Source organism: Halichoerus grypus, chromosome 1 (assembly GCF_964656455.1).
Source record: "Halichoerus grypus chromosome 1, mHalGry1.hap1.1, whole genome shotgun sequence".
Classification (NCBI taxonomy): domain Eukaryota; kingdom Metazoa; phylum Chordata; class Mammalia; order Carnivora; family Phocidae; genus Halichoerus; species Halichoerus grypus.
In genome coordinates, this window is record NC_135712.1 from 18,486,113 (window position 1) to 18,498,254 (window position 12,142).

General features: G+C 36.9%; 1 long non-coding RNA gene across 6 annotated transcripts in view; it reads right to left on the minus strand.

Moving 5' to 3' along the window:
* Positions 1-12,142, minus strand: part of LOC118553267 (uncharacterized) — a 297,009-nt gene that overhangs the window by 153,310 nt on the left and 131,557 nt on the right. The window contains exon 3 of one of the 6 annotated variants that reach the window (XR_013441577.1): positions 105-272. The exons of the other annotated variants lie outside the window; for them this stretch is intronic. This is a non-coding gene — a long non-coding RNA (uncharacterized LOC118553267). The remainder of the gene's footprint in view (positions 1-104; positions 273-12,142) is intronic. 6 annotated transcript variants of the gene reach the window in all.

Consider the following 12,142-nt stretch of genomic DNA (forward strand, 5'->3'; position numbering starts at 1 on the left):
TGAAAATATTCTTGAAAATATTTGTTTTACTCTGCCTTCCCTCAATCAATAAACTCCTCATGCAGTTCTCAGAAGAGAAAATTTTCAGAATGATTATATCTTACCCTTCGGTGAGCTTCTTGGGCTGGATGGATTTATTCCTGTATTTTGTATGTTACTTCATCACCCATTCACACTCTCAGCCAGTAGTAGAGAAAACATTAAAATTCTGACACTCTAAGAGACAGTCATGATGCTCCCTTTGGGTTATCCATGTTTTTCTTCAGTCCTTCCTATCAGCCATGGAATATCAAAACAATAAGCTGGTTGAAAAGATTTACTCAATTTATTGGAAGGGAACCTTTTCTTTTCTTCACAAAATTCTGTTCCCTCCATCCTTGCTAGGAGTGCCTGATGCCAGGCCATATGGATTTTGACAAGGATCATCTTATCTGATTTCTAAATCATTAAGATGCCATGAGTAACAACTAGGAATAATAGTTACTTAATAGGACCAACAATTCTTCAGGGCCAATATACATAGAATTACCTTTGGGTTAAATATTATTGGATGAACTATTTTTTTTCTAAGATGAGGATGATTTACTTAACTCCAGGTAATACTCAAGAAAATAAAAGAGATAGAAAGGAATCCTATAGTTTAAGAGAGATACCAACCATTTCAACATATGGATCTTATTTAGAACCCAATTCAAATAAATTGAAAAATAATTTTCAAATCCTATAAGACAACTGGGAAAATGTGAACACTGGCAAGATATTTGATGTTAATGAAATATGTTTTTGTGATAATGGTATGGTTACATCATATTTAAGAGTCCTTTTCTTATAGAAATACATACTGAAATATTTACAATGAGAAGATATGTCTGGGAATTGCTTCCAAACAATCTAGAAGTGGTAATGGATGGGGGACTGATAAAACAAGAATGACCATATATTAGTAAGTGCAGAAACTCAATAATTAGCATATAGGGTTTAATTTACTCTCTGTGTGTGGGTGTGTAGATATATAGATATGTATACATAACTATACTTTTACTTTTTTATTATGGGAATTTTTAAATATATATGTATATATTTTCAATGCATATGTATATTTCAAAGTCCCCATAATATACACAAATATAATGTACATTGTATATAATATATAGTGTATATACTATATATATAATGTATAATACATATATATGTATATTTTCAAATCTATGTATCTGTGTATATTAAATTATTTATTTATTTATTTGAACTTCCCCATAATAAAAGTTATTTTTAGGAGAATTTATTTATTATGGAAATTTTTATGAACATTTTTAAATGTTTATCTATGTATATAAAATTCCTGTAATAAAAAAAGTAAACAACCAAAAAAAAAAAAAACCCAGAAAATAATAAGGCCAAAGATTAGTAGATAGTAGTAGTAGATATTTCTTAGTGTAGTAATGCCAGAAGAAAAGAGTAAATACATAATTTGTATACAAACCTTTGATATATTTATGCCCCACTTTCATTTCATTGAATGAAAAATAGACTTTAGTCAGAACAATTCCATCTAGTACTTTATCAAAGGACATTTAATTTTGAAGAATAACAAAGAGTCTTACTATAAGATACTCTGCCACGTGGAGTAAGAGTCTAAGGCACTCTATTTAAATGTTATGCTGTTCTCTTTTTTTAAGATTTTTTTATTTATTTACTTGAGGGAGAGAGAGCTAGTGAGAGAGAGAGCATGAGCAGGGGAGAGGGAGAAGAAGACTCCTACTGAGCAGGGAGCCTGATGTGGGGCTCAATCCCAGGACCCTGGGATCATAACCTGAGCCGAAGGCAGACGCTTAACTGACTGAGCCCCCCAGGCTGTTCTGTTAAAATAAATTTCCCTTTACCATCCATTCCTTCAATATATATCCTTCAGAGTCTACTATATCCCAGAGACTGGTCTAGATGCTGGGGAGGCACCAATGAATTGTATTGTCTCTGTTCTGAGGTTGCTTACAAACTATGGGTTAAAAACTATTGAACAGATAATCAAAAAAATATACAACTGAATTTGTGATAAGTGCTATCAAATAAAAATAACAAGATTATATAGGGATATCTGTTGTATGGGAACATATAACAAGGCCATCTTATCTCTTCTGGATGATGGTGATGGGTGGCAGACAGATAATAGAAGAAGACTTCCCTGAGTCTTGCTCTTCATAGGAATGGGAAACCAATGCAGGCTTTCAAGTAGATAAGACATGATCAGTCTTTATTTTTATAAACTAATGTATGCCAGTAGAACATAGAGGGTAAATACATGATAAATCCCAGTTTTGCCTCTTAGTAGCTATGTCACCTTCAGTGTCCACATCTTTCAAGTAGTAAAACAGTAATTCCTCCTCTGAGGATTATATCCTGGATCAAATCAGATAATCCAGAGCAAGTGCTCAAAAATATTACCAATTTTTAACACATAAGAAAGAAGATGGGAACTGGGACTGGTTTGTCAAATTCCAAGGGTCTGATTTGATGATGAAAGAAAAACCACATTTCCTTTCCATTAAGTATGCCTTTTTTAAAAAAAATTAATTTTATTACGTTATGTTAATCACCATACATTACATCATTAGTTTTTGATGTAGTGTTCCATGATTCATTGTTTGCATATTACACCCAGTGCTCCATTCCCTATGTGCCCTCTTTAATACCCATCACCAGGCTAACTGATCCCCCCACTCCCCCAGAGCCCTCAGTAAGTATGCCTTTTTAAAATCAATAATTGACTTTGAAAATCTGTAAAATTATAACCCATTTTTCAAAATAAAAATAGTCAATTTTCAAATTGATGATGAATGTAGAGTATTCCCATGTTAAAAGATTAATAACACTTCTAAAGAATCTATTTTATGTTCATATGCTATGCTCATTGCTCATTTACAAGAATATCAATTCATCTAAAGTGCATTAATAACATCAAAGTATTCAACCATAGCAATATTTTTCTAATTTCATCATCAGGTTCTGTCATGTCCCTAGTCATGAAAATTACAGCTTGGCTAAGTTAGGAATTAGCCTGATTTTGATTCCTACTTAAATATTTCATCCTGTATCATTCAAACAATTTCAGATTTTTATAACTCCCCAGATTTTTCATTTATTCTATCTCCATTACCAGTGTTAAAAAAAAAAAAAAAGACCCACAAGGCTACTTTATTCACCAATTTTAGTTGCTGTGAACTTCATGACAAGCTAAAGAATAGGTTATTCCTTTATTTCTTAAAAAACGTTTGGCAAATATTAGAATTGCTCTTCTAATAACTTAGCTATGTTTAGAATTCGGTTTCCTTATTTTTGTTTTTCTTATGTAATAAGTTCCAGCGTTGGTCTAGTCGCATATATCTAAAAATGATGAGCAAAGATGAACTGTTGTGGTCATTACTGCTTCTGCTTTCACCAGTCCAGCATTGTGCCCATGGCAGAGGCTGCTTAGAGAGAAAACAACATACCCCGGAAGTGACTGTGAAATTGATAGTTGTGTGGTAGAGCGTATTATCTGCAAAATAAAGGATGGTTGACCAGACTAAGGGTTACAAATTGGTTATCTATGGACCGGGTCTTACTGCAAGCCAAATCCATTGTTTTTTTGTGAGAGAAAGCATGAGTGAAGGGGGACAGAAGGAGAAAGAGGAACAGACTCCCCACTGAGCAGGGAGCCCAACGTGGGGCTCGATCCCAGGATCCTGGGAACATGACCTGAGCCGAAGGCAGATGCTTAACCGACTGAGCCACCCAGGCGCCCCAATATACTTCATTTTTTTAATAGTTTTAGATTTACAGAAAAATTGACCAGATAGTACAGAGTTTTCATATATCCCCTGTATCCAGCTTCCCCTGTTATTACCATTTTATATTAGTCATGGTAATTTGTTACAAGTAATGAACCAATATTGGCAGACCATTATGAACTAAAATCCTTAGCTTATTTGAATTTCCCTACTTGTTGCCTAAAAGACTTTTATTTGTTCTTGATGACTTTGACAGTTTTGAGGAGTACTGGTCAGGTATTTTGCAGGATGCTTATCTATTTGAATCTGTCTGTTATTTTTCTCATAAATAGACTCGGGTTATGGGTTTTGGGGAGGAAGATCACAGAATAAAGTGACATTTTCTTCAAATCATATTGAGGGTACATACTATTGGCCTGATTTATGACTGCTGATATTGACCTGATCACCTGGCTGAAGTAGTGTTTGTTAGGCTTTTCCACTGTAAAGTTACTTTTTCCTCCTTTCTATGCTGAATACACTATAGGGAAGCAACTGTGTGCAGCCCACACTTAAGGAGTGGGTAGTAACATTCCTGGTCCTCAAAGTGGAATATCTACATGAATTATTTGGAATTCTTCTGCATGGGAGATTTGTCTCTTCTCCACCTTTCAGATTTATTCAGTCACTTATTTATATCAATATGGACTCATGCATATTTATTTTATAATTTGGATTATAATCCAATACTACTTTATTTATTTTATTGCTCAAATTTTTCTCGTGTTTGCTAGTTGAAGCTTTTTCAATTGAATTCTTTTCTCCTTTGACATACCACCCTCAACACAGCTTTTGGAATTTTTTTTAGCACTTTCTTACTTTCTGATACTATAAAATGCTCATGACTCATGTTTTATAATTCCTGCCCCACTCTTAGGATCACCCATTTCTCCAAGTGCCCTCGTTCCCTTTATTGGAGAATAGAATTAGAAACCAAGATCTGGGTGGTAAGTATGCTCATTGCTACTAGGGTGTTGTTTCTTTTAGGTCCTGTCAGCTGACGGGGCCCCTCTTGGACTTTACTTCTGACCTGTGTCACATAGTCCGGCCACTGAAGACATCAGAGTTTCCCTGACCTGGGAGCTAGATTACCTCTAAGGTTCCTTCCAACTCTAATAGACTTGTTAGGATTTTGTCAAGGAAAGGATGGCCAATTATGGCCCCAAACTGAAATGCAAGAAATTAAGATGAGGAAATCCAGAACAAGCTTTTTGTGGGTCTACCCAATCAAGCACATACTCCCATGGGTTCATTCTTTACGACTCTGACATACATTTCTTCTATTTACATTTTACCCTAGTCCAGATCTGTCATCTCCACAGAACTTCCTAATGCAAGGTTTTCCAACCTTGACACTACTGATATTTTGGGCTGGCTCATTCTTTGTGTGAAGGGCTGTCCAGTGCATGGTAGGATGTGTATCCACGCTGTCTACCCACTAGGTACCAGTAGCATCACTGCCCATTTTGGTGTAACAACCAAAATTATCTCCAGACATCCTCAAATGTTCTCTGGGTTAAGAACCAATGCCCTAATAGGGAAAGTTGACTTTCCAGAACCTGCTGCCAAATCCTCCTGACACCACAGTCCACCTGCCTGCCTAGACAGACACGTTCCCTAGGAATGGAGCCTGTACCACAATGAGCACTATACTAAACTAGCCCCAACTGCCCACTTTGCCCCTGTGATCTCAGGGTTCTCATTTTCCTACACTTCTTTGGCCAAGGACTGAAACAGCTCTGGCTGTGAAAGGCTCATTGTCTCTATCCTTTTGGTGTTTGTCAGAGAGAACTTTGTGCTATTATTTCAACATGTGAATGCTTCCCTCTCCACATCTAACCTGCTAACACTTCAAAGTCAATGACTATAATCTGAGCTCCTCTTTATCTCGGACATGTCTAGAAATGGCTATAATATATAACTTGGTTCACTGACCTGTTTTCAACTCTTTACATTAAGGCATCTCAGGACATCGAAAGAGTTTCTGAAAAAATCAATAATTGGGAACAAGAGTAAACAAGTTTATCTTCTTTGTCAGTTAACAATATTATTTTAATGGAGTAATAAGGTTTTATTGTTCTGGATCCCTACTCGAAGGTTTATAAGGAGGATTTGGGGAATTATTTTCCCCCCAACCGATGTTTGAGCTCTTCTGCAACCTTTACCCCCTGATTAGGGTAAAAATTTTGTGTAACTATGAAATAAGGGGATCAAAAACTTGAATAAAGATGGAAAATTCATTTTTTATATTGTCTCTTTATACTCTGGACTACTTGTCAATGACATCATCTCTATACACAGTGGACATATTTTCCAGTCTTTCCAGCACCTTTACCTGCTTCTGGCAACAGCATCCCCTGCCCTCCTTTAGGGAGACACTCTTCACTCAAGAGATTATAGATGGGTTGAAATCTCAGTGGTCTTCTTTCAACCACATAGAGTGGACACATGGGCATAGCCAATCAGTCAACTTACTATAAAGCAAAAACTCCTTCTCACAAATTGGCCCATCAGGGATGTTCAGAACTAAGCACTGGAGAGAAGTCCTTCTTCTTTTTGTTGCTAATTAGGGGAATGTATGTCTAGGACCACTGTTGACTTCCTCCTACTTTCCATAGTTGGAAAGAATGCAGCTAGAACAGAGAGAAGCAGAGATGGTCACAGTTGTGCCGCCATTTCTGTCGGTCCCCATCTTCAGTAATCCATCTCAGCATCTAGGGTAGATTCTACTACTGTTCACAGTGATCTCTTGCCCCCTCTGTAACAAGACTCTATGTCCCCGCTGTGGTCATGTCACATGCAGTATCTCCTTGTGGGAGGATTGGCCGTGTGGCTTGCTTTAACTGATAGAATACAAGCAGAAGTAATTTATGATACATGAACACAGAAACTTTAAGAACCACCAGCAGGCTGTATGATTATTTTTTTCTTCTTACACGATACTGAGAGAGGGGCTGCTTCTTCAGCCCAGGTCCCAGAATGAGAAGTATGTGGAGCACAGCTATACCAGAATGCAACGTGAACAACAAACAAACCTTTGCTATTGTACAACAAAACCTCCTTCTAATAAATCTCTCTCTCTCTCTCTCCTGTCTCTATCTCTATCTCTCTGTCTCTCTATCTCTATCTCCCCCAGAAGATAGTTCCACCAGGTTTCTATCTCTGTGACCAGAAGCATTCTAATTACCCCATGACTAATATTCTTTATTCCATGACTAATACACATAATTTAGTAACACATTTATACAGCAAATTACCAAAGTCAACATGTGTGAACAGGTGTACATTGAACTAGTCTATCCTAGAAATGATTATTTCAATGTCTAATAAAAATTATTTTCAGCACTAAACATCTGCTCATAGATGCTAGATAAGTTTTCACAGCCACATTAATTGGTTCTAACACTCATATTTACATTATAGCTAATGTTTAAGTCTCTCATCATCAAATATAATACTTATAATTTCCACTTCCTTTAATAATTCTTTCAATGTATTTTCACTATAAATTCTTCTTTTTCCAGTTTAGTAAACTTAATTAGCTCTTAAGAATTGTTAAATTTACTTTGGACATGCAATATTTTTTGTTTTATGTTAAAACACATCAACATTTTCATATATGTTTAGGTATAGAGTAAAAGGACAAAATTTCTCTATTTCCATTAGCAAATGCATTACAGACTACCAGTACATACCCATATCTGGTTTTCCCCCTTCCTCTAAACACAAGAAGACTTTTTCCCCCAATAGTCTTACAGTCACAGCTAAATTACTAGTTCCAGTTCAGTGGTTTTCAACCAAGAGCAATTTCTCCCCACCTCCGCCAACCATCAGGAAACATCTAGTAATGTCTGGGGACATCTTTGGCTATCACAGCTGCAGGCGGTGCTTCTGGCATCTAGTGTGAAGAGGGATGCTGCTACCCATCCTACCAATCCCAGGACAGTCCATCCCCAACAGAGAACTGTGTGGCCCCAAATGCCAATGGTCAAAGGTCAGAAACTCTGTTTGAAGCAGTGAAATTTAAGTGGAAGTAATGCAGATCACTTCCAAACTGTGGCCTTCGAGATCCTATCTTCCCTTTAAGAAGAAAACATGAGGGATGCCTGGGTAGCTCAGTTGGTTAAGCGGCTGCCTTGGGCTCAGGTCATGATCCCAGAGTCCTAGGATTGAGTCCCGCATCGGGCTCCTTGCTCAGCAGGGAGCCTGCTTCTCCCTCTGCCCCTCCCCCTGCTTGTGCTCGCTCTCTCTCTCCCTGACAAATAAAACATTTTTAAAAATCTTTAAGAAGCAATCATGGAAGTCAGGTGTTGAAATGGAAGTCCTACAAGAAGCAAACGGCCTGGCTTTCTGAGTCATCACATAGAAAGGAGCTATCCTGGAGAGCTGCCTGAGCCTTAACGGTCTTTGTGTAATTATTACATAAATCCCTTTTCATCTTTAACCTGTGTTGCATGTCTTAAACTGGATTTCAGGGCTAATTTGTTACTGCAGCATAATCCATCCTAGCCTTACTAATAAATCTAGTTTCACAAATTTTCACTTAGGTGCATGTAAGTGTATGCACATTTTTAAAACACCAGCTCGTATCATATGCACAGCATCAGGCACCTTTCAAATATAACTTATCTTGAAGGCAAATATCTTTATTATTCCAGTCATTGATATATGCTGAAGATAGAGATGACACTATTCAAGCAAAAATGGGATTTGAAGAATGTATATTAAAGACCAATGGGCAGTACACTCAATAATCTTCAGAACATAGAACATAATTGTGTGTGTAGGAAGATCACCCAAGTCTGAAACTGAAACTGAGAAACTATAACTTCCAGGGAGTGTAGAATGTTTTTGTCCAAAATTCATAAGAATGTAAAATAAGAGGTTTGAAAATGTTTTTTTTTTTTTTTTCCTTAGCAGAGTAGATACTCTGCTGCATTTCACAGCTGCGTAGCTACAGAGAGTTGATGTATGTTCATAACACAGTTGATGGTGGCTTAGGAAGAAAATCCAATAAAATCAGTGCTGGAGCCAAGAATAAAATCCAAGGAAAATGCCTCTAGTTAATCACTCCCCTCACTCCCCCTGCGTGCCAGAGAAGAGCCCACTTTCGAACTTAGTCTTACTGTTCATGCTTCAAAGTCTTTGACAACCATCTTCTTATGAGACCTAAAGTTGTTTGAAAAGAAACAAAAAAGAAGTAAGAAGTGTGAGTCCTACTGTAATGACACCAGTGTGCAGACTGTTGACAAGCTCTAAAACAATGATTCCTGTAGCAGCTGTGCATGACTTCAGATTTTCCCAATAGAAACATTTTATTGCCAAGGACGCAATTAAAACCAGAACTCATAGATGTCATTTTTAAAAATCTGAAATTAATTCTATAGGAGCATATCCCATGGCTAGAGACCATTTTGATATAAGCAAAGGAAAAAAATGCCTTGCCAAATAATTTTGACCTTGTAATACTGCTCATTTCTCTAATGCAGTCCTGCGGAAGTGAGACTGTATGATGTTCTGGAAGGGACACCTGACTAGTAGTTCTGGGATTCAAATTCTGATACTAAAGAACTTTAAAAACTCCAGACTGGTTACGCAAATACTGCTGAATCTCAGGCTCCACCACAAAACACTAACCTCACCATTACCTGGACAGGAGTAGAGGAAAAGTCCACATTTGAGACTACTGGATACTCAACTCTGTTGTAGAAGTAACAAAAGAGGGATGCGCAGGTTATCCAAGCACAAAAATTACCAGGATAACATCTGTATTAACTATATCACACTACATCACCCAAGTGGAACCCAAACTGCCAATTTACTCCCCACCCTTGTCAGAACCGGTGTCAAGACCAGAAGTAAGAGTAGGGCGCCTGGGTGGCTCAGGCAGTTAAGCATCTGCCTTCAGCTCAGGTCATGATCCTGGAGTCCCAGGATCGAACCCCATGTCGGGCTCCCTACTCAGTGGGGAGTCTGCATCTCCCTCTGCCCCTCACCCCACTCATGCTCTCTCTCTCAAATAAATAAAGAAATCTTAAACAAAAAAAGAGACCAGAAGTAAGAGATGTTTGTTGCTATTCACTTCAGAGTCAGGCAAAGGCAATGACTGAAAAAAATATGAAGAATGAGTAAATTTTAGCCCCTGAAAGATTTCCACTATGTATTCTTAAAATGCCAAACAAAAAAATTAGATTAGAATCAGGGGCTTCTAATACTTCCCATGAAAGTACTAACACAATCTCCTTCTAATCTAACTGCTTTTCAATACGTAAGCACTCCAGCTCTGTGCATAAATGGAGTCAGTATTGTAATTTCACATTGACAGTCCATAAGAAATTAGAAATTCAAGGGTTAAAATTAAGAGAAAATACTTTGTTGTTTTGAATTGTTACATAGTTAGAAGTCAAGAGAAATATTGAAATAGTTTGTTCAAAGTATAAAATAATGTATCATTGTATGAAACATGTTATATTATATAACCTTTATTTTGTGACTGCATTTAAATTGTATCAACCAGTGCGTCTGCTAGACTATGAAGACGCATAATGCATATCATCCTTCTTTATAACTCTTCCAGTTACGTGACTCATTACAGGTACTCCTTCGATTAGTCTTTTCCAAAGGAATACATTCAAACCAAGGCTGTGACATTGATGAAAAACCTTGGCTTTATGATCTCAAGTTTGACAGTAGGTTTACTGCACTGAAAACTGTGGCTATTTTACCCATATGAGTGATCGATTAAGCAATAACATTTTTAATAAGAACAACCCTCCCCCAGGGTTTCATGAATTCATTCCTAATTTTGTCTATAGGGACAATGATCAAACTGCGACAGCAGACCTTCATGCAATTGACTGGAGTTAGGTAATAGTTGCCCCTTTAACCAAGCATGCACTCTCTGGTTTTCCATAGTCACAAGTACTTCTTAACTCTGAGGTCTGTTATTTGTTTTCTGTCACTCCATTTGAGTTGTTAAACTCAGCCTGCCCAGTCCCTGTGGGCATGTGAGTCTGCCCCTGCTGTTTAGCCTTGACTGAGGAAAGATCCTGCTTTACCCTCTCATAGCTCTTCATACTTCTAGTATCTCCTGCAAAGCTCTGGAAAGGACACATGGAGCTGTGAGGAAGGGAGAGCAGAGTAAGCCAGACCAACTGTCTTCAGCCCATAATATCAGTGGCAATAACTACTGCATTTAAGATCATCCTGTTCTCATGTTTCATGTGCAAATAGTCATGAGATCAGTATGTAATTTTTGAATGCCTAGAGTGATTTCCACTATGTATTCTTAAAATGCCAAACATATCGAGAACCAGTTCTTCTGTTGTTTTATATTCTAACATTTTTAAAGGCAAAAATTGGGGCAATTTTCTTGGTATTATGATGTTATCATTATTTATCATAACTTCACAGGCTATGTATGTAGTTGTCCAACAAAACTCAAAGATGAGGTCCTTATACAATAAGGAGATAACAGGCCATTGAGGATATACTGTTCTGCTGAAGGAAAGTCCTTAGTCCTCCACCAGGTTCATTTTTCTGACTGCCCACTTTCTCCTTCAGTGGCTTTGATTAAAATTCTGGAAATAGATTCAACTTGCTGGTAATGTAGCAGGCAAAATGTAAAACAGACCATATTAATCTGACGCTAAGCTTTAAATATTCCTTCTCCTGTCTCATACAAAGGAGCCTCATCCACCATGTATTTTCATTCCTCCATCCTTTCAGGTTATTGATCTTTGTGTTATTTCTGCAAGTACATGGAAAGGTTTTATGTGTATGAATTAAATCTATGATGCATAGAGGCTGCTTTATTCAGCTGAATATGTCTTTAATACACTTCAAAGTGAATATTTAAAAAAAAATCCTCATTAAGGGCTGTCTCCCATTATAACTTCTAATGTTACTTGATAGCCTTATGCAGCTTTACAACACGCACTAAATATAAATGAAGAGCAAATAAAAATAAATATTACACATCAGGAGTGCTCATAAAACCACTGTGAAATTGTTCTGTCCTCTAACCAAGCCCAAGAAAGTAGCACCTAAAATCCTATTTTTAATGTTCTATACTTTCTATTAAAACCTTATGACTGTTCCCAAGATAAGGCCATATGCGTAAGCCAACATTAGGCAATTTCTCTTTTTCTCCCCATTAAAACAACAAAACAACCCAAAAAATCCAGAAGCTAAACAAATCTTAGCTTTAGGTTTTTAGAATCAACCTTTTTAATTAGAAAGATAAAGTATTTTAATATTAAAAGCAAATTATTTATTCCCTGGGAATTTATTTTTCATAATTTATAACACTAAATGTTCTGAACACATTATTTTAC